The sequence below is a fragment of the Lepeophtheirus salmonis genome, chromosome 1, assembly GCF_016086655.4.
Source record: "Lepeophtheirus salmonis chromosome 1, UVic_Lsal_1.4, whole genome shotgun sequence".
Taxonomy (NCBI): domain Eukaryota; kingdom Metazoa; phylum Arthropoda; class Copepoda; order Siphonostomatoida; family Caligidae; genus Lepeophtheirus; species Lepeophtheirus salmonis.
In genome coordinates this window covers 46,955,726-46,978,489 of record NC_052131.2, presented here as the reverse complement: position 1 = coordinate 46,978,489, position 22,764 = coordinate 46,955,726, and the positions used below count along the sequence as shown (strand labels likewise).

The 22,764-nt window shown below is 30.8% G+C and overlaps 1 long non-coding RNA gene across 1 annotated transcript in view; it reads right to left on the bottom strand.

Moving 5' to 3' along the window:
* The window catches only part of LOC121131822 (uncharacterized), a 114,016-nt gene that overhangs the window by 24,489 nt on the left and 66,763 nt on the right, over positions 1-22,764 (bottom strand). Inside the window, exon 2 of the long non-coding RNA XR_011784304.1 lies at positions 11,351-11,491. This is a non-coding gene — a long non-coding RNA (uncharacterized lncRNA). The remainder of the gene's footprint in view (positions 1-11,350; positions 11,492-22,764) is intronic.

Genomic DNA, 22,764 nt, shown 5'->3' with positions numbered 1-22,764 from the left:
TATTATTTACGTGAATCCAACCTCTGTACCCCTTAAATCTCCTACTCACGTGTTGTAATAAACAAATGTACTATGTAAACTCTCTTCAGCTGTTTTCAACAATAGACTATAAGTATTTATAAATTGAAAGGGGTATTAATACACCTTCACTTTATCAGAGCAGAGCTATCAACCAAGTATTGAAACGATGACCACGTGATCAATTTTTCCTAATCACACGAACCCTTTTTTTCGCTTGAGGGGTTGAGTTACCATGAATATTTCTCCATAACTAAGTGAGCAGTTTCCATAAATTCAAAGTAAAAGTAAGGGCATCTGTAGTATCTGGAGATCTTCCACAGATAAAACAGGGCATTATAACACTTTGTTTATAACTTTTGCTCACAGATACCTTACATTGAGATAAAAATATAAGTTGAGGATACAATTTTGGAAAAATCTTATTATATAATTCAGCTGTTAGTAAAGATAGATGTAGTAGATACAAAGAAAGAGAGAGTTGGAAAACTAAAGATAACATCACAGCATCAACGAATAAATCAACCAAATAGGACTTAATTTTTTGTATTGCTTATGAGATATTGTTTTGGCAAATTGTTAAATCATTTAATTAACTTTACTGATGTAAAAAAGAATAACTTTAGAGGAAAACAACGTGGTTTTCATATTAAGTTTAAAAAATCTTTTGCATAAGGATTTAAGAATTGTTAAAAGTGTATTGGGATTTCATTTTTGTGCTAAGTGTAGTGGGTGGGTGTTTGGATAGTAAATTCATCCCTTGCTTCGCGAGAAGTGGAATCCTGATGATTCTTCTTGGATCCTCATAGCTCTTTTGAGAGGTTTAGAGCTATGGTAAGAAAGTTCCGTTAAATTTTTTACTATAAAATATGAATAATTCGACGGAGGAAAATTCATTTGCCTCTAGTTACCTACGAGCTCTGAAGAAGAATTTAGCTACTAAAGCCAATAGGGGTAGGTTAATTGTTGATTCGACCTCATCAAAGAATGCTCAATACCCCAGCAGACCTTCCAATTTAGAGGTACAGGGTACTATTTTTGATATCCTTAAGTTAGAATAGGGTAATATACAGAGAGTGCCCAGGTTATAAACATTTGATTTTAATTGATTTGAAGAAAGAAATTGATATAGGAATCTCATTTGCAAATGTGGACGACAAATTTGCTATCAGAAAATCGGATGGAGACACTAATGGTATAAAATGAGTTGTTAGAGGTCTGAAAGCTCAAAGAAGAGACAAATATGGGAACCCTATTATCTATCAAAAAGAAGTTACAATTCAATCTCCACACGAGGATATCAGAATTGAAGATATTATTGAGACTTTCAAAGAATTTGGAGAAGTTATGGGCCCTGTTAAAGAATGTTATTTTCAAGAAAGAAGACTTAAAGGCTTGACAAATGGGAACTATCTCGTAAAGGTGCCCCCCAGAATTGATATCCCAGGTTTTCTTCCTATAAAGGGATTGAAGACAAGAGTCTCGTATCTAGGTCAAGGTAAATACTGCGTTAGATGTATCGCGTCCTCTTGCACTATTTCTTGTTCCTTTAGTATTCCAACAAATTATTCTCATCACTATACTGGAACCAGCCTTCATCGAAGTATAATCACATTCGTTTCCAAATCTATAGGGAAATCACAATGTATCAAGAAGTATTCTTCTAAAAGTAATTGGCACTGGTTAAGAATAATTTCCAAATCGTCATGTTTTAATGGGAAACGGTCCTAACGTAAATTCTTCTTCGTGTTATCAATCGATCATTAACAATCTCAAAAGTGATTCGAATCCAATAATGTTAGTTGGAGAAAAATGTCTTTGGATTCTTCTTTTTCGTGTAAAAAATTATATCAAATTTTAGTCGCAACCATTCGTGACACTAATATCCTTTTTATTAAAAAAAAGAAAATGACAATGAGCCAAATGCATGATGATATACAGAAAATAAGAAAAATGTTCTTTGTTCACTCCCCATTTGATATCGAACATTGCCAAAGACTTGGCAATTTCAGAGATTTCAGAAGAAGAAATAAGTCAAAAGTTTGAAATTAAACAAAATCTTTCAAGCGATTAAAAAATTTGTTGCCTTGGACCGACATATCGGCAAAAGGATCAAGAAACTTATTTTTGACGGCAAAAGTATAGCATAATTCAAATAAATTCTGAAACTATTTTATAATAATTTCCAGAATATCGTTGAATGCCACAGGAATTATTTTCCTAGACCTAAAAAAGTAGAGTCTTGTTCTGTGTTCTCGTATCAAAATATTTTACATTACATAAACCATTTTTATAAAGATAATAAAGCATCTGGCCCGACAACGTTAAAGGAAAATTTTTTACCTTATGTTCTGACGCCATAGTCCCGTATCTTTTGAAATTTGGGGAGGGATGGAACTTAAAGGAAAACTTCCTCCAGCACTAACTCGTGGAACAATTTCATTAATTCCAAAGAAGGATGATGGAACGAGCTTGGGTCATTGGATACCTTTAACTATATCAAACGAAGCTTATCGAATATTGGCCGGTGTCTTGGCTGGGAAAAATAGAACTGATTTTAAATAAACGTTTATGTACGGAGCAAAAAGGTTTTTTAAGAGGAAGACGTATCTCAGATATTTCTAGGAATATTCAGGAGCAATAGAGTTAACTAGGCAAAGGAAGAAGTTTGGAGCTATAATAGCAGTGGATTTCTGTAAAGCATTTGACTCCATCCATCACAATTTTACATTAAAAGCTGTTAAGAAATATCTCCCAAGATGACTCTTTAACCCAATTCGAGCTCTTCTTTATAACGGATCCTCCACTCTTTCCATAGACGGACTTTATATAGTGCCCCCATCTTGTGGGGGGGGAAGTTGTCGACAGGGATTACTTTTTGTTGCTGCTATGGAGCAAATGTGTCGTATACTGTTACAGAAGTATGTGGGATTTGGCATTTGCTTTGCTGGAAAGAAACACCTGTTGGATCTATATAGTGACGGCATCCCTCTTATGGTGGAAGGAAATTCAGTTGGTCAGATAAATAAGAGAATCGAGACTCTACTAGCTTTTTTAACAGATTCCATCAAATTTCTGGAATGAAAATTAATTCAGAGAAAACGTCTATTTTACCCTTAGGTCTTTAATCACCTTTGATTCCTTCAACTAAAATAAACGGTTGTAGCTTCGTTGATAGGATAAATTTATTGGGAATTGAGGGGCAGAGTAATGAAGCTTCAGTTACCAATTGGAACATTCTGCTCTTGCGGAATCAACAAACACAACTCCAAACCAATTTGTGATATGTTTAAATACTATATTTAGCTATATTTTGTATTAAAAATGTCCTCCTTCACAAACAATAAAATCATCGACACGCCAGTAAACAGATTGGCAGCTCTTGACGATGAAGGCCGTGTCCATGGCGTACCACAGAGTCAGAGCAAACCTAAATTTGGAGGAGAGATGCGGTAACCATTCTACTCTAATACATGGAGGCAGGCCAGGAATCAGCATTGCATGAATGTGTACATCAGCAACTTTTAACACTCTCTCCAACCTTGAAAAAATAGAGCGGCATCTTCTTCCGTCACTGGCTATGACGTCCAGGATCATCACTTTGGTTGGATGGTTAGTATGGAAGATGCTTTGAAACTACACTCTTAAATAATTTTGCTTGTTCACAACAGTGTCAAGTGATAAGATCTTCTTCTCCGAGTAAATTTTGACTCTTTCTCCATTCCTCTTAAAGTAAGACTGCACACTATTTTGCACCTGTCAAGTCTCCGCCGTTTCATGGAGTCCGTAAGGAGATGCTCGTCGTCCGTACATATGATTTCAGCCCTAAGTTGTCATAGACGGCCTTACACATGGCCCAAGACACCACTGCCAGACTCCCTTTCAACAGTACTCCCATCCTTAATGGACTTTTTTGATGTTCTAGTAAGTCACTGACACTGGTACAGAGGAGATTGCAACTGCATTGCCTTTTTACACATCTATAAACTTGGAGACATGGGATGAAACAAAATTTGTCTATTTTTATTTCAGCTATCGTTTGGTTAGAAAATGAAACCTCGTAGTTAAAAATAATGGGGGTTAAATTGTAAATAAATGATACTGCAAGTTCTGGATCCCCACTATGTATATATAATTATTTTCCTATCTTACTTACCTTAGCATGGCAAAATTGATGTTATTTTTATTATAACATTATACTTATGATAAGTACCTTAAATTCTCTAGGATGACTCATCGTATTTTGGTTGCAAATTGTGTATGAATCACTTTATTTAAATTATCACAGAGGGCGCAACCATCTCATCGAATAAACGATAATTAATTATATTTCGTACTTTTTTAAAGACTCTTCTCCCCTCCCACCAATGTTTTCACTTATAGAGTAAACGTGAGAAGGATAGTTACAGGTTTAGCGATGATTTTGGTGAATGAAAAGTCAATTGAATAATACATTTATGGTAATTATCACAGGACATACTATTATACATATCTATATAATATCTCAATCACAAAATATTAATATATCTCATGTTAGGGGAGAGTATATATCCAATGCCTTTGGAAACTAATATATTTCTCTCTTACTTTTCTCATATTATTTATAATTATTACAGTTGTTATTATTCTTAGAGAAAGCTCTCGTCTGATTGACATAACCAATACTACTCGTAAGTTGTATGTTAGTCCTAATTGAAGTAAAGTAACAAAGTTATAACATATTTCAATATTCTTCATTCCTTTTTAATATAACTTTTTTTTTCTCCTTTTAAAAATAAATAAGGCATTACGTATTGATTAGTGTTGTATTTCAGTTTGAAAATCCTAGACCTGCATGAGAGTATTTTGGTTATTTCAAAAATGTTCGGTCTGTACAAGTCTCAAAGAAAAGTTCGCTCTACATCCGTCAAATAAAAATTTAAGACTCATCAATCTTACAAAAAAAAAAAAAAATGCGATCAGTTTTATTAAAAATTGGTTCTATGCCTATTCTATAGATGAATTGTTTATGCTGTCATATCTGGTTCTAAATTTTGATCTATAATAACCTCATATGTAATTACATGTGTTTCATTACTTATTTTTACAATGCGTAATAAATAGGTAGTAGACGTAGTCGTGAGGTGGACGTGGTTTTATTTTAGAAGCGAGATTTTAAAGTTTTCTCGGATATACAGTCAGTCAACGCTATCATGCACTGGATTAGTGGAGAACTTGTTTTTACATTCGAAAATAAATATTGTCGAAAATGGTTTGACAAAATATTTTATAAAATTTGACTGCTTTTGTATTTATATTTAATTTTAGTTCTTGAGTTTTTAAGAGTACGATTTATGAAAATTTGTTAATTCTTTCAATTTTGAAATATGCAAAAAACGATTTTTTCATCATTTGAAATTTACAAGAGTTCTTACTACGAGAATAACTCCACAGATAATGATGCTAGAGAGCCAAAATTGGGGCTATCAGATCCAGTATCATGTAAAAAAATTAATTTGTCAAATTTGTTTAAGTCATATAATAGGAATTTAATTTATTCTGGAAAAATCAACATTTTTTTTTATCTTTGCAAAATTGCAACCTAGATATATGCAATATATACATATCCTAATACAAAAGCAAATGATAATTATAAGTACTTTATATAGTTTCAGTCCGTGTGTAGGTTTTTTAGGAAACAAATTCTAATAATAATTACGGATAATTATGTCTCATTTGGTTTTGTGGTTGGAAGATTATATATTTGGACGGACATGAATGTATTTCTAATTATTTTATCCCTCTTTAACCTTTGAATGAAAGATTATTTAAGTAAAAACAAAAAAAAATGAAAAAAAATCACCGCGTATTTATGTACAAAAGATCAGTGTAAGGACATTTGGAAACGGCACCTACCTTATACTATTTACAAAACAGTAAAAAACCAAAGTTTCAATGTGTACTATCATTATGACACCAAAAATAATGTTATATTGCTGTACCCTATACAAATCATATTTGTACAACTCAAAAATTAGGTGAGTAAGTAAAAAAAATTGCTCTTCAGATTGAAACTGAAAAAAGGATTCACGGTTTGAAAACAATTAATTTTCGTTTAGGGTCTGAGATTTGCGGTTTGCACCCAAATATCGGTCTAAATCGATATTTAAAAAATCCCTTTAGACCCAACCAAAAAGCATTCGGTCTTGGACCGAGTTTTAACAATAGTATTTGTGTATGTGAAAAGAACATTAGGCAAAATTATTCTTGCACGACACCAATTACATATTTATGTATATATATAATGTTTGCAGATTATTAGTCTACAAATATTCATAATAAAAAGAACAATATTATATGTAAAAGGGAAAACAAAAGAACTATTCTTCATAAAAATAAAACAAAAGTAAATACGGGATGTAGAAAAAGTAATGAAACCTCTTAAAAATACAGTTTCGAATAGGTTTTGTTGATTAAATCTAAAATTATGTATATGTCGCGATGGAGGCAAGAAGAGCCATGACAGGCAATTTAATGTGCACCGGGAGGACCACCTCGGACATTATGAAGCCCTTAAACGTCAGCAAGGCCACAGTCTATCGAGTCAGAAATCGTGAAAGAAGTTGTATCTGTCTATTGTGGGCAAGGCCATCCGAAAGGCTGGAGGAAGGTCGTTTAGAGAATTGAGAGGCCATTCCTGTCTCAATGATAAAAATAACTCTGTTTTCAGCAATATCATCAGCTCTATAATGATCTGAAGCACAATAGCAATCGGGGGATTTTTTTCTCTGAGGAAAAGATCTTTAGCGTTGACCCCATTTATAACAAGCAAAATTATCAGGTGGTATAGTTTGGTAAGGCTGACAGCAGCATCAGGGCAGTCACCAAGACTAAACATCCAGCCTCTGTGAAGGTGGGGGTTGTGGAGAAAAAATGCCTCCAATTTGATTTCCTGTTGGATACCGGCTAGCCGGAGCCGACAACTTTATGGTGTTGAAGGAAAATGGGGTCCTATAGATCACCATGAATAAGTCGATCAAGGCCACGTCAATATCTCAGCAGGACGGGGTTCTGGCCCACACTGCTTATATTGAACAAGTGTGGATTAGTAGCAACATGAACTTCTGGTCTAAGAATCTTTGACGCCCTCAGACGTCCACTTGATTACCCATTTGGTACCAAAATGAGAAGATGGCGTGCAATGTCTGCTATCCGAATATTTATGCCCTGAAGTCCTCCTATAACCAGCAGTGGAGGATCATGAAAAATTAGTACAAGGGGTTCCGGAGGCGGTTGGAGTCTATCATTGAGGCTGATGGTGAACCGGTTAATAATTAATGTGCATTGTTCTAGTAAAAAATATTATAAAATAAGATTTTCTATGTACAACATCATCTTGATCAATTATGAGTATTTTATAACTACTTAGAGGCAGATCTCAGTACTTTTTCTACACCCAGTAAATATACTATGTACATTGTACAGATAAAGATTAAGCATGCTTGCTTCCAAGACATACTAATAAAATGCAATATATTCAACAAAGAGAAAAACTTTTCCTTTCTACAAATATAGGGCGCACTTTGCAGATAAATTGTGAAATTTTCAAATTGTTATATGTATATTGACTCTTACTTTGCATTTCGCCCTAAAAATTGTTTTGCTACGACTGAATGAATCATTTCTTTAATATAAGACTTTTTTTACATGCCATAATAGCTGATTGTTGTCCAAAGCTTTTGAACTATTTGAAGTGCAAGAGGGCTTCAAAAGTCATTGTGTACGTCAATGAGAAAAAGTGTTTGGTGGACCCAAAAATTAATCACCTGTGATCCGAGTGATGTCCCGTCAGTTTTGAAGTCCAAGAGTCCACCAGAGTTATGATTTTTGGAGCTAGCGATGTCTCCAATCTGGTCTGAAGAATGTGCAGGACTCTGTCCCGTGCTATGTCTCCAAGGCTAGTCAGTTATTTCTATTTGTAGGGGTTTTCATAAAGGGTCTGGCCAAGCAATAATCCAGATGTGAGCAATCTCGATTAATATCGGTTGGTAATATCGGTTCAAGAAAATGTCAACAAATGCTTCCACAGTAGTGTTAGGTCCCTAATGGGCAGTATCGCCAAGTACAGCAGGATGATCCCCGCTGATTATGTAATAAAGGCTGAAGCACGATTCAGGTCAAGGATCACAAAGGTTATTGAAGCTGGAGGAGGTCACATCGAATGAATCTAATTACTAGATCAATGGCAACAACTTCATAAGTTTTCCTTAGATTCGATCAAAAAAGGTTAAAACTTGCCCAGAATAAATCCCTATTTATCTACAATGCCCTTTAAATACACATATATGGGACGTGTCAACATAAAAGGAGGTTTTAATTGCTTCGTAAAAATTAATCAGTAAGCTAAAATAATTGATAAAGTTATGCTTTTTAAGTTATATAGGGGCTACAACAAAGTTGTAAGAGGTTTGGTTTAGAGGCAGGATTCTAAAGTTTTCTTGGAAAACCAGTCAGTCACTATCATTCGTTGGAGTAGTATGGAACGTGCGTTTGATGTCGAAAAAAAATATTTTGTAATAATATTTTACGTAATAAAACTAATTGCAATATAAATCTTGTGTTTTTATAGGTGCGATTTAGGAAAATCAATTAATTACTCCAGTTTTTAACAAACAAAAAACAATTTCTTCAATTCAATTTCGTAATTTGAAATGTCAAAGTTCTTTGAACGTAAATAATGCAAGAGAACTAAAATTGACTTAATCAGATCTACTGTTATACAATAATTTTTAATTGATGCAGTTTGTCTAAATCAAGTATTTGGAACCGTATTTTTATTTGGAAATAACAAACATTTTTAAAACCTTTTCAAAATTGTCAATATCTAATTAACTAAAAATGTATCATTCACAACTATAAAATAAGATATGTTGCCAATTAAATGTTGCGTGCTTCTTGTACAAAAGTAAATATTCCTCTAAAACTTCTCAAGGAAAAGCTATTCAAAGAGAAGCAAAAAAGTTAAAATTTGATATGATTTTTAAAACTGTGTAAAACAAAAATTAAAATGCGTTATATCATTATGAAGCAAAAATAAAACTTTTCTTATACATGAAACTTATTTAATTTCCTTTAGCTGTGGAGTTTCACAGCTTTATTAAGTATGATCAAAATTTAATATACAATGATAAACATAGAAATAGATTGGCTTTGATGTAATAAAACTGTAACTTCTAAGGCCTCGAATTTTAAATGAGGAGAATCATGGAAAACTCAAAGCTGTACAGATAATACCTTCAGGGCAATATTATAATAATAAAGATATACAAAATTGGCCTATAAAAAATCATATGATCTTTATTTGTGAAATTAAAACAGTTAGTAAAAAAATTCATTTTTTATTATCCTTATCTAATTTTATGTTGACACATCCTATATGTGGTATACGAGGTGTGTTCAAAAAGTAAGGGGAATTTGTATTTTTTTTTAAAGAAAAACCATTTATTCATCAATATTTATGTATGATGTGGTCTTTGATACAATACACTTGTGCACACGCTTTTTAAAATCCTCGATGCACTTGTCGATATAGCCTTGAGCTCTTTCAGCGATGCAGTAATAATCTCCTCAATCGTCGACAATCCTTTCATAGGTCTCTTCAGTTTTGGGAACAAGAAAAAGTCACTTTTTAAGTCATTCAGAGCTCTTAATTTCATTTTTTATACAATATTTGATGCAAATTTTTTTTATCCATATTTTTCGAAAACACAAAGTCCCAGAGCACGTAAAATACTTTTAACAGTTATGCATCTCATAAAGCAACTCAAAAGATCATGTAGCTGGAACAGTAAATTTATATTCGTGGCGAGTCTACTAACATAAAAAAATCTAAAAATCGAGCATAACAAATGTACCTTGCCCGTGAAATTTGAAAAGTCATCTTACTTTTTGAACAAATGTTTGTCAGTTTCTAATAACAAAAAAAAAATTTTTTTTTTTTTTTTTTTTCAAATCGAAGATTTTTGAGTTTTGATTAGAAGTTAAGATTTGTTAAATTTAAAAAAAGATTGACTTTGTCTCTGGCCGATCTTTTAAAAAATAAGTGATTTTTTCCATATAACACCTCTAAAATTATGTATATATATATTTTTTAAATATATATATGGTTTAAATATTTTTTTAATATGACCTTTGCAACAATGCAATGCACTAAGATATTTGCATTTTTTTCTAATGATTATAATCAATGGATTAACACGATATTTCTAGCAAGAGGTTTTAAAACTAGTCCTAACTAAATTAAGGCTGCTGCTTACTAATAGGATATCAGTTTTTGTTTATCACATCAAAAAAACGTGATGTAGAATTTATCAAATATTGATGAAAATTACTCATCATGTCATATATCAAAAGATTCAAGATAAAAACATATCATTTGAATTTTGTCACTATATTTGATTAAAAATGTAGTACTACAAATCACGTGTTTTTATTTGGAGCCTTCGTTATTACTTATTCAATAGTTTGAATGAATATTTGATAAGATAATTAGTTATTGGTAATTTTAAAAAGGTTTTGAAAATGTTGATTTTTTTCGGAATATATCTTGATATTGGAACATAATGTACCAATTTATGGTTTTTGCATAACACCAAATTTAATAGCTCTAATTTTAGCTCTCTATCATTACTATTTGTGGAGTTATTTACGTTCAAAGAATTTCGCAAATTTCAAATTAAGAAAAAAATTAATTGACAAAATTATTTTTAATAAATTAGTCAGTAAAGCAAATTTACTGATATTTATAAATCCTACTAATAAAAATTATGAGCTAGATTGCAATTAGTTTAACTTTAAAAAATATTACTTCAAACCATTTTTAGGGAATATTTATTTGCGATGGAAAACGCATGTTTCTCACTATTTTAACGCATGAAAGCGATTGACTATATTTACAAAAAAAAACACTTTAAAATCTCATCTATAAAATGAAACCAATCCCAGTCTGCTACTACTTTTACAGCCTGATTGCCTCGTATTAAAATAAAAGAAGTTATCTTGCCCACCTTGTATATTTGAAATTGGATTTACAAAGTTTTGAGCCAATAAATTGTCAAACCACTCAAATCAAGAATTATAAAACTCATGTAGCAAATATTATAATAGATATATTTGGAATTTGCTATCTCTTCGATATCAATTAAATAGGATTTTTTTAGTTTTAGGATCTAAAAATGTAATTCGTAGTCATTTTGAGAAAAATAATCATTATTTGTCTTTGTGTTCAAAGGCCACACATAAGAATACACTTGTTATGGAATATAAGGGTGTGTATATACATATGAATACTTACTCTCCAACGGATTTAGAAATGTTGATTCTGTTCATATTCACTTGAGCTGAAAGAATTTTGATTTGAAGTTTCAACATGTCTTTCTCCATATTGTTAAAGCCGTTCTCGTCCATTTTAGATTATTAATTAGGAGTTGATCACCTAAAAATAGATATATGTAATTATAATTAAATTGATTATTATTATTGGATTAATCATGACTAATATATATTTATTAATCATATAATCATAATTTTTGATTGAATTACAAATATCAAATGAAATTGGAGGGTGCTAATGAATCATAGATTCATTTGGTATATGTATCGTGAGGGTTAGAGACAGACTTCCCCTCCCCAATGAACTCTGTACTCAATCTGTTAATCATATTTATATTTTTTTGTGTATCAAAATACAATATTTTACACCTGCGTTTGTACCTATGTAGTAACGCACATCCAAGGAAAGAGATAAATAGTATTGAATTATGTCACAAACTGAAAGGAGCTTCTTCCATATACCCGTAAAATTATTTATTCTCAGCTTCTAACCCATAAGGAACCTAGGTGCTTTCAGAATATTTACTGTCAAAAGTTACATGTTATATGACTTACATAGATATGTTTTTTCTATTACTAAGAATAACTTAGAATAACATTATTAGTATGTCCTTTCCTTCCATCCATGAAACCATGCTTTGATTGTCAAGCGTAAATATATTAGGTTGAGTCATAAATAATTCGCAAGACCCTTGACTTTTAAAACATAAACGCTAGATTATAAATGATGTATAACGTCTTTGAATATAAACAGGAGTGTTTCTTTCGTTGATTACTCATTTATAAGGAACTTGTTTGTATGTATTAGTTAGTCATTTCACCGTTGTACGATGGGAAATCTTGTTTTTGCAGCTATTTCTACCTCTGATGTAAGATGGGACAATCAGTCATGGAGATCTACACCGAATTCTCCAACATCGAGCCAGAATACTCCCTACACGATGAACTGTTTTAAATTGGACTAGGGCCATGAAAGATGTCAAATTCACTCTGGAGAAGAATGGTCGTCAAGGGATGTCCCAGAAAAATCTGGAAACTAGACAATATCATCCGTGTTCTTGAGCTGATCGACTCTATCTCTCGGTGGAGCATTCGAAAAGTTTCAACAGACGTTTGCCTACCCCCAAAAAAAAACCGTTCATCAGATCTTGACAGAGGATCTAGTGTATAAACAGCTCTTGATTATCTGTAAACCTGACAAACTTCTGATACTTTCTGACTAGTAGAGGCGTCCAGAGTATTAAAAAAAACCTTACAGCCCCGATCTAAACCTGAATGACGTTCTACTGTTCAGGATGATCAAGCATCTACTCCAAAATGACGATTTTGACACCCACTCAAAAGATTCTGCCTACTTTACATCGGGCGATGAAGAAGCTGACACAATAGGAGCTCTTGGAACAACTTAAAAAGTTAGAATACCAGTGGCAAGACAATAGCATCATCACAAGGCGACTATGTATTGTGATTTTACAGTTATTTTATCGTTTTATAAAGAAAGGTTTTATTGTACACGCAAATTATTTATGATTCAACCTAATACAGTATATTTTTGAAAGCCTAATATTTTTAGACCAATCTCCCAAAATGCGACTTATTAAAAGTTCAAAAAATATTTCCATGTGGTTCTTAGAAAACTATGATTGTGTGATGCAAGGAATTTTAACCTATGTATATACAACTTAAGTATTTCATCGGATAGTACAAAAGGTGAAATGTGTCGGTAAGCTTTTTAATGCACTCCTTAATTTAACCTAGCTCGAGAAATTGAAGATAAAGAAAGTTCTTAAAACATAACAATACGTGGAAGAGAGATTATACAGAGGGATAGTTTTTTTCAGAAGGGGATTAGTAAATCGACAGATTTGGAGATTACAGATACTTCAATATATAAGATCAATAAACAACAAAAAGGAATCTGATAATCTTATGTTAAGGGAATATTACATGCTATCAAGTACAAAAGGCTAGACTTTTCCGTACAAAGGTTCATTTACAGAACCATAACAAGTACTTGGAAACATTTATAGAAAAACTCTGCGAGAGATACATTTATTTTCCTGTAAAATTGTAAAACAGACCCCGGAACATTCTTTCTAAGAAGTTAAAGACACTGGTTGGATAAAGAGTCGAGTGTCAGATATATTGTAGTATGAGAGATACAGAGCTACATTAAAGGCAAATCATTATCGTTTGATCTATTCCCTCCCTCCCCTATTTTTTTAAGTATGATTTCATAGTTCTACTTTTACTCGTTGCAGAATAATCCACCAAAATCGACCTAAAGACTGAACGACAAACGATACGGGCAATGGGAAGAGTCCATAGGGCAATGCGGCATAGTTCTACTTTTCCCGTTGCTCCACCAAAAATTGACCTTCTGCAAGATGATTTTTTTATATTGTATAATTAAGAAAATATAAAGAAGAATAGAGTTAAAATTAGATTTGGTTTGACTATTGCGTATGAGGGGAGTTGAATAAACATAAAATGTAAGGAAACCGTATTCAAAATATTTTCTTTCATATAAAAACCCACAATTGTGCCCATAAAAATGAGACACATCAAGGAACAAAATGATGCTTTCTGCATAAGCAAAAATACTCCGTCATTCCACTTTCAATCTCATCAGAATTAGGTGAAATTTGTTTTTCTTACTTAAATATATGTTGTATCCTTCAAATTCCAAAAAAAATTAATTACTTCCCAGGATATGAGATACTTGTCTCGGCAAATTTGCACCAAATTTTAAAATATCGGATCTTTTACCAAAAATAGTTGCAAAGATAAAAAAGTAAGATTGGCAGAGTTGGACGAATTTTTTTCATATATTTGAGCATTTTAAAAGAAACAATTCAAACTTTTTATGTTTTTGACTCAATTACTACAAACTTGTTTGACTAAGGCTCGACAAATTTTTGAGTTTTGAATTTTTGATCAAATTATATTCTATATAACTAAAATAATTTATTTGTGTGTGTGAGTGTGATGTATGTCCCAACTTGAAAAACATGGAAAGTCAAGATCCAATACTATTTTTATTGAGTAGTAATGAACATTCTTCTGAAAACTTTCTCACTCCTTATTGATAGTTGTTATTTGGTATTAATTAGGATACATTACATAAGCAACGTCAACATCTTCCAAAACTTCCTAAGATTTATAGAAATCTTCTTAATGTTTTTTTTATTTTAATTTGAACTCTAATCTCTATATGAATGGAAGTGTATATCTTAACTTAAGATACAATACCTTCTTTGCATCGGTAACAATACTCCCTTTACATTTATCTCCAGTTCTAGTTACCCCCTAAGAAAAATGATTACATGAAATAAATTTTATGTTGTTATTTTCGACAAGCTATTTGACAACATTTTTCCAATATTACGACAATTAGATAATGACCTATTACTTATCTTATTTCAGTTCTAATGGTTCATGTTATAAATATGCTTCCAGATCAACTTCCTATTTTTGCAAGGAAGGAAGCACTTTTAATAATTGAACTCATATAGATCCAATATTAAAATGTTAAAGTTGAGTACAATAAGTGAGGCATTACTCATTTATAAATAATTGAAAATATACGGAAAAAAAACAACTTAAATTATCAAATTTAAATAATCTACTGCACAAGATATTATTGTTGTAATTAACAAACAAAAAATTGGACAATTGTAGGAAGGGAATGTTTTAATAAAGAACTCATTCTGAAGATTAAATAATTCCTCAATAAAAATAGTATTGGATCTTGACTTTCCATGGAGCTCTGTTTCTCACTTTCCTTACAGCTTCAAGCTGTTCTCAAACATTGGACTATCACACAAGGACAACAGGTCGTTTTTATTCTTTTATACAGGCTAAAAAGATCTAAAAATAAAAGAGACAAATAAGTCTAAAGCTATCATACATCTGGGATATTATGGACCTACAGGTATTACGGACAAATCACAACTACTCCAGCGAGAGAATATTCCTCTGAGATTACATCCTCGTTGAGAGGAAAATGAGAGGATTTTCCATTCTTCCAAGTGGAATAGAATGACTCAATGGTTATATTATTTGAATTTGGGGTTCCTAGTTGTTATTACATATTTCAATGTAACTATATAATGATAGGATTAGACAGGATAATAGAATAAGTTCGAATTACTCTTCACTTATTACTGGAACAATCCCAAGAAACGCAAAAAAGTTGAAGTGAGGCGCCACTCTCAGAAGAAGTATTAGTTGCCCCTTCACTTCTGCTAATGAAGTATTCTTCAAATGTTCTTCTCACATCATTTTAATACATAAAAATGTAATGGTTGTGTTGAATATGTCGAAAAATCGGTCAGGTAAATCCCGGAGGAGAGGTGCAAACTTCTTTGGCCCATTAGAGAAAAAGATACTTATAGAGTGTGCCAAAATAATCTAAGAATGTATATTATTAGAAACACGGAAAAAGCTATCATATATCAATTGTTATATTTATTAATACTGTTGTTATAAAATAGGTGGTTTTTTCTCATAGTTTTGTGTGCTATAAAAATGTAAGTGTTTATTCCTCTCCCCCCTTCAAAAAAAAAAAAAAGAATGCACGAACAAAAAACTGTGTTTTTATAATAAATCATTAATGACGTTTGTGTGTTAGATTTCTAATTGAAAACTATCAAAATATCGTTAACAATTATGGTGCACTCACCCTTACAAAATATTGTTATCGTGACAACATTAGTATTTATCATGGTTAAAGGTGATATTATATCATTCCGTACATAATTTACCCTTTATAATTGATATAAATTTATTTAACATACATGAAATCCAGTTTACATACTTTAACAAAGTTTAACTTCCAATATCTCGAGTATAAGTTATAAAACAATTCAAAAAATTATTTTTCGTATTGTTCACCATAGTTACTTAAAATTCTTGATGGATATAATTTCTTTCTTTTTTTTTTTGCTGACCAAAAAAAAAAAAAAAAAAACTCAAGTTAACCTAGTTTTCATTTATTAAAAAAAATCTTTATATATAAATATAAATCCGTAGGTTTAATACATATTATACTAAAAATCGATATTGTATTTTATTCTTAGGATTATTACATATATATGTATTTTTGTGCATTCTAATGAAGCATACGTTGTTAACCATGGAATATATGTGCACTTATTATTCTTATTAAGATTTGTTGTTGTGACCCTTTTTAAAGCAGAATACTTGAAAAGCACTCATAAATATATTTACAATGCATCAAACATGAACTTCCTTCCACCGTTGACTCCAATTTCAAAACATTAAAGGACATTTTCGACGTATTCGAGTCCTTCTTTATGTAGTACTGGTGGATCCTAATATTCCTTCAAATTGATTTAGCTCTTTGGAGGAGTAGAAAAATTACATTGATTCGTTTGAAGGCAGAGTCACCTCGGATAATCCTTTCCTCAAACAAGTAGCAATCCATTTGAAGAGGATCAGTATGCGGAAACCCTGGCCATCGCTTCTATTCCTCCTCCGTTTGATCATTATTCACCTCCTCTGTCAAAGAAGTTGAAACTTATTCACCGAATACGTAAATATGACGCAGAATAGCTCAAAATTGTTCAAATCATATCTCTTGATGAGTTGTAGTATGGATAAGAAGAAGGAGAGGTCCAGCGAAGATAAATTAATATCTCAAATGACTGTAGATATCTTTAGATTACTATCTCAACAACACGGAGAAGGAAGAGCCCTTTAGAATAGAATCATCATCATTTTCGAATTCAAATGAAGACAATATGGATAATTTTGAATTCAAACATCATATTCATACATTCCATGTTCGATTTTATTGGTTCTTAATTGTCTTTCTGTAGCATATATTTTCCTTGAGTGTTCTTAAATGTTTCTGACTTAACAAAAATAAGATGTTTTTTCAACTTAATTTTTCAACAGGGTCTCTTTGTAACTCTACATACTTCTCAAGACACAAAATTTAGAGTACATTAAATAATATTGGTTTGAAAATGTTGATACATTGATCAATTCTAAAATGTACATTAAGCATCTTTTTTTATATAAACAAAAGTAACATGTGTTTTTATCAGCTGTTGGTTTGAATCTTGTTCTAAACGGGGAAAAGGATTTGTCGAATTCAAATTATATCTTGTTAAACTGTAAATATTTATACTATTACACGTTGTAACCTTTATTGTTTATCGAACCTTTCCTCCCAAAAGAAACTGAAAAAAGGGCCAACAATCAGTTGGTAACAATTAGCCAGTATATTTTCCTAACTATGCGATTATTAAGCAATAAATAACTATTCACAGCAGCTTAACAATATCTAATTTGAATTAAATCAATCAGTATAATTTTTATCATTTTTATTAGGCTCAACTTAAGGATGTAAAATTGAAAACAGACAAAAAATATATTTGCCATTATTGTATATCGCAGCATTTCTTTCCAAAAGAAAAAGAAAAAGCCCAAAAATCAATTGGTAAATAACTAATTTTATCTAATTTATGGAATTATTATTCAATAATTGTGGGGAATAGTTTACATCTTTACAAGACCTAATTCGAATTATATCAATCAAAGTTCAAAACACTCATTAAGGGTATAGAAGCACAAAAGTGGAAAGTTTAAATTTTCGTGTAGGGGATGTAATGTTGTGATTTGTTAAAAAAAAAATAGTTGAACAATAGGAGATAATTAATATAAAATGAAATTTTAAATGATTCAAACATATTTCAACTGGGTTATCTATTATTTTGAAAGTTATTCTGTTTAGATAATAAGGATTAAGCATAATCATAAAAGGTCTAGTAAAAATATTCCATTCCTTTTCCCGTAGATGGTTTTAGTAACATGTATCTCGTGTTTTATATTTGCAATCGGGGTTTATAGCGTTCAAAAGATAAGATTTTTTACAAAAAAAAACTTTTCTTGTAGGTTTTGATTGTTTGAATAAGGTTTGTTTGAGCGCGCGTCAAAGATGGACTTCAGTACATGGAGAATACGCCATATTGTACAGTTTTTCTTCAATAATGCGAAAACCGAAACCAGGCGGCTAAAAATGTGAATAGTGTTTAAATTTTTGATACATTAACAGCCGATCGCACGGTATTTTGATTTCGTTAATTACGTTCACGTAATTTTTATGTCAAAGATGCACCACGCTCTGGAAGGCCAATTTTCGAAAATGTGGATAAAATAAAGGAAATCATCGAGTCCGGCCGTTATGTAAGCACTTTTTTGATTGCCAAGGATATCAACACTAATAAAAAAATCCACTAAAAATAATATATTTCTTATGGATTTATAATTACTACACCTTAATTATTTTACAATTTCAACATTTGAAAATGTTTTCTATAAAAAATATCTTACAAATTTACATTACTACATTACAAATCCTTTATAAGTAGATAATTACAAATAATGGGATGCAATGTGATGTCAAATTTTAGTAAGGAAAAAATAACATATTTTTTTATAAAATCAAAGTAAACCCTACTAGCTTCGAATTACTCCAGTTTTTAAATCCTAACAAAATTTTATCAAAAATAATTATTCCATTATTGTAATGGATTTACAGAATTAAAAAAGTTAAATGGTTTTTTAATCCTCCTTCGGTGAACATATTTTTTATAACGCTGTCAGTAAACTGGCTAGAAACCATAACCCTGAAAATTAAAAATACTCAATAACATGACGAATTGAAGTTTTATAATAAACATCTCATCTAAATTTATCTCATTTTTTGTAACTCTTACATCCATTTTGTACTTGTAAATAGAAATTAAAGTACTAAAATACTGGCATTAAAAGATAACATTGAGGAAAAAAATCATTATGTTTATTTGTCATTTTTATTTAAAAAAATGAAAATTAGATTTTTGTTTAAAATTTCTGTGAAATATTCATTACTTTATGGAAATTTTGGGACCCATCAGTTTTGACGAGATTATTTGTATGAAATAAAATAATAGCTACTACAAACATTTATGTAGCGGACGTCCTTAGTTATCACATTGAAAAAAAAGAAGAATCCAAGGAATCAAAAGTATAAACAAAGAAACCAATTTTTATCAAAATAGTTCATTTTGATAAAAATAAAACTCAATTTAAAAATTAAAATTCCTCAACAAGGCACTATTAAGCCAAATAAAGTATTTCATGTAATCTGATGGAATATTTTAGTTAATTATAACTTGTAAAATTACTTTAGAATCCATTAAATGCTAGTAGTATTTAGAACTTTCTCCTCATTTGACCTTCAATTTGAAAAGAAACACTCACAGCGATACTTTATATCTTTTCATTTCTAATTTTATAAATGTAAACATAAAAATAATTCTAATTTATATCACATTTCTGCTGTTTTGTCAAAGACAGGAAATTTGTTCAGGGAACATGTAGGCACATATTAATTTATGATATGCTATTTATAACCTTTTTAATATAGGTGGAAAAGTGTCAAGTCAACGAGAAAAAAAAAATCCTATATAAGTATATTTTTTATACATTGTTCATTTTGACAATATTTTAAGTTTAAAAAAATGTACATATATATGGAAAAAAACAAAAAAACAATCCTAGACTTACTGAAATCATAAGCTTAGTAAAAAAATGTAAAACATATAGTATCTGTCTAGTTATTCTCAATATTTGAATATGAATCAAATTTTGACAACATCATTACTCATCCAAATATGAAGACTCGTTCTTCTAAAACAAACTTTTTCAAGCTGGCCTTCCAAAATGAAAATAATGGGATGGGTGTATTTGGTGTAGGAATAGTAATATTAGTTCCTCCATATCAGGCTCAAACTTACTGAAAAGAAAACGTAGATCCCCACGTTCATTTGATAGAAAAAATTCAAAGCTATTGCATTAAAGGCCCTGTCAACCAAATATGATCATGGAAGAGTAATAAAATATATTTTCACCTTATTTCATAATACTGGATAGAGGTCAGATACTTTCTTTGTTGTAGCCAAAAATCTTGGTATGATATCTTGAACTTTGGGCGTAGCTCAATGTAGTTTTTGGGTGAATTGTATCAGTTTGCCCGCACGTTATACTTTCTATTACTTTGTCGAAATCGGAGACAATGACAGCAGATACTCTAAAATCAATTATTGTGGTCTTTTAAAAAGGATGAAATAACTTTTAAAACGAAGAATATATTATTAGAGTAGGAGGAGAGGCATATACATATATCGACTCAATTGATCATAATTGCAAGAATAAGTTTCCACGGGGAATTGGGGAATCATTAAATTTTGTAATGTATATTTTTATTTATGTATGTTTATATTAATTGTCGGTTATATGTCATTAATGGATTTGATGACATCGAAGTTCACGCATCATGATATCAATTACATTCATCCTGTAATGATATTGTAAAAGTTTATAGTAGATACAAGAAAAAGTTGTAGTATTTTACTTAATTAGATGTGATCTCCTGCAGCTTCATCCCTTAGTCCAAGGATAACCTCCTCTACATAATGTGATCTTTCATTTAGTTTCATGATCCCCAAAGTTCTAACTGTCCGAATATGTATATCTCCTCCTAATCCAATAATACATTCTTCGCTTACCAAAGTTATTTCCTTTTTATTAAAAGGTTGCAATAATTGAATCTCAACTATTCATTGTCGTTGTCTCCACTTTCAAGATAGAAAAAGAAAGTATGCATTGCAGAAAAACTTCTACAATTTACCTGTCGTTCTTGATAAAAAATCATTCTTCCTCTTGTTTTCTCACTGCTGACTTCTAAGAATGGATTGACAACCCAGTCTGTTACTATTTGCTATAAATGATCCTGATATCGTTCAGACATGTATCTTTGAAACTCTTCCAGGAGAGCACAATACACTTTAAGGTGATAATTTGAGATGTTATTGTCTTTTCACAACTACTTAGAAACTAGTAAAGTTCATGGCGGGCTAAATTTTGTTTGAAACAAATACACTTAGATAGGAAGGTGGAGATAACAGATCTAACTTACAAATGATTGATATAATTTGTAAATAATAAGCAATGTTGATATTTTTTATATCATCACAAAGCCCAATTTTAGAGTTGAAAAAAGTATAAAAAAGTTTCAGTAAGTTTACCTTTGATAACCATGTACCTTCTGTGAGTAGGATTAGACGTTAAAAAACTTCATCATTATCAATGCCAAGTTGTCAAAAAAGTCTGGAATTGTGAGAATGTGCATGCATATTATTTACCGCATTGATAATAATATTAATTGATTTGTGAAGTCGAATACTCAGATTTGTATGCTACCAAATGCTGCATATGTATTGCACAAAGCACTTCAAGTACACCAGTTACGGCTTTTCAAGAAACTGAAGAAGCAAGTGAGATGTTTTTCTCGAGGAAAAAATTAAAAATGATATCAAATACCACCTCTCCTTTAGTATTAGATTTCTTACAAATATCTTTTCTTGAACCAACTTTTCATTTTGGACAAAAACAAACATAAGCAAGAAACACATTCATTTCTTGTAAAATCGACTCATCTAACTCAGGATTTAAATATGACAAAAAGAAGTCAAATGTACCCAAGAAACACGGAATATATGTCATTCATTTTAATGTGAACTTGATGCTATTATTAAGGACATTTGTTTATGAGTAAAACTTACATTGAAATATTTTTTAAATATATTGCTCAATAAGGTATTCAAATTGTTTTCTTAGATTTAGTCTTTTTCTGATCAACTTGCTTCTAGTCAGTCTCTAAAACTTGTCTTTTAGGTATATCTGTTACAATAGCAAATTAACTATTTTTTTAATTATATTATCTCCAATGTGTGTAAAGGGAATGAATTATGTTAAGGAAAATCTTAAATTTACTTTTTCAACTGGAGTAACAGTTTTAATGAACACAAGCCATATACCCTGAAATATAGCAAAATATACATTAAAATTCAAATGATTTTTTACAAAGTTACATAAAATTTGACATTAATTAAAAAAAAAAAAAAGAATATTTATTGTAAAACCCTGAAAAACACGATAATATATCCTCTAAAAAGTTATAACCCTATTTTATTTTTCAACAATAAAATAGACATTTCTTCAATCATTTGAAGTATTTATTTAATGGTTTAAAATAGTAAGAGATTCAATGAAAGCTGTGTGTTTTAAGTGTCCCTTCTATCAACTGTCCATTATCCTCCATCAAATATTCCCTCTATATTCAAAAGTTTAAATTAAGCTCTATTGATTTTCCTTTCATATATACCAATCGTAAATGATTAAAAGTAGAAATCAAATATTCGAGATTGTAGAAAAAAGAAGAAAGTAGATAATTATGTTAATGCAAGGGATCAGTTCCTATTCAAAAGATGAAATATTATTATAAATGAGAAAGTCCCCCCC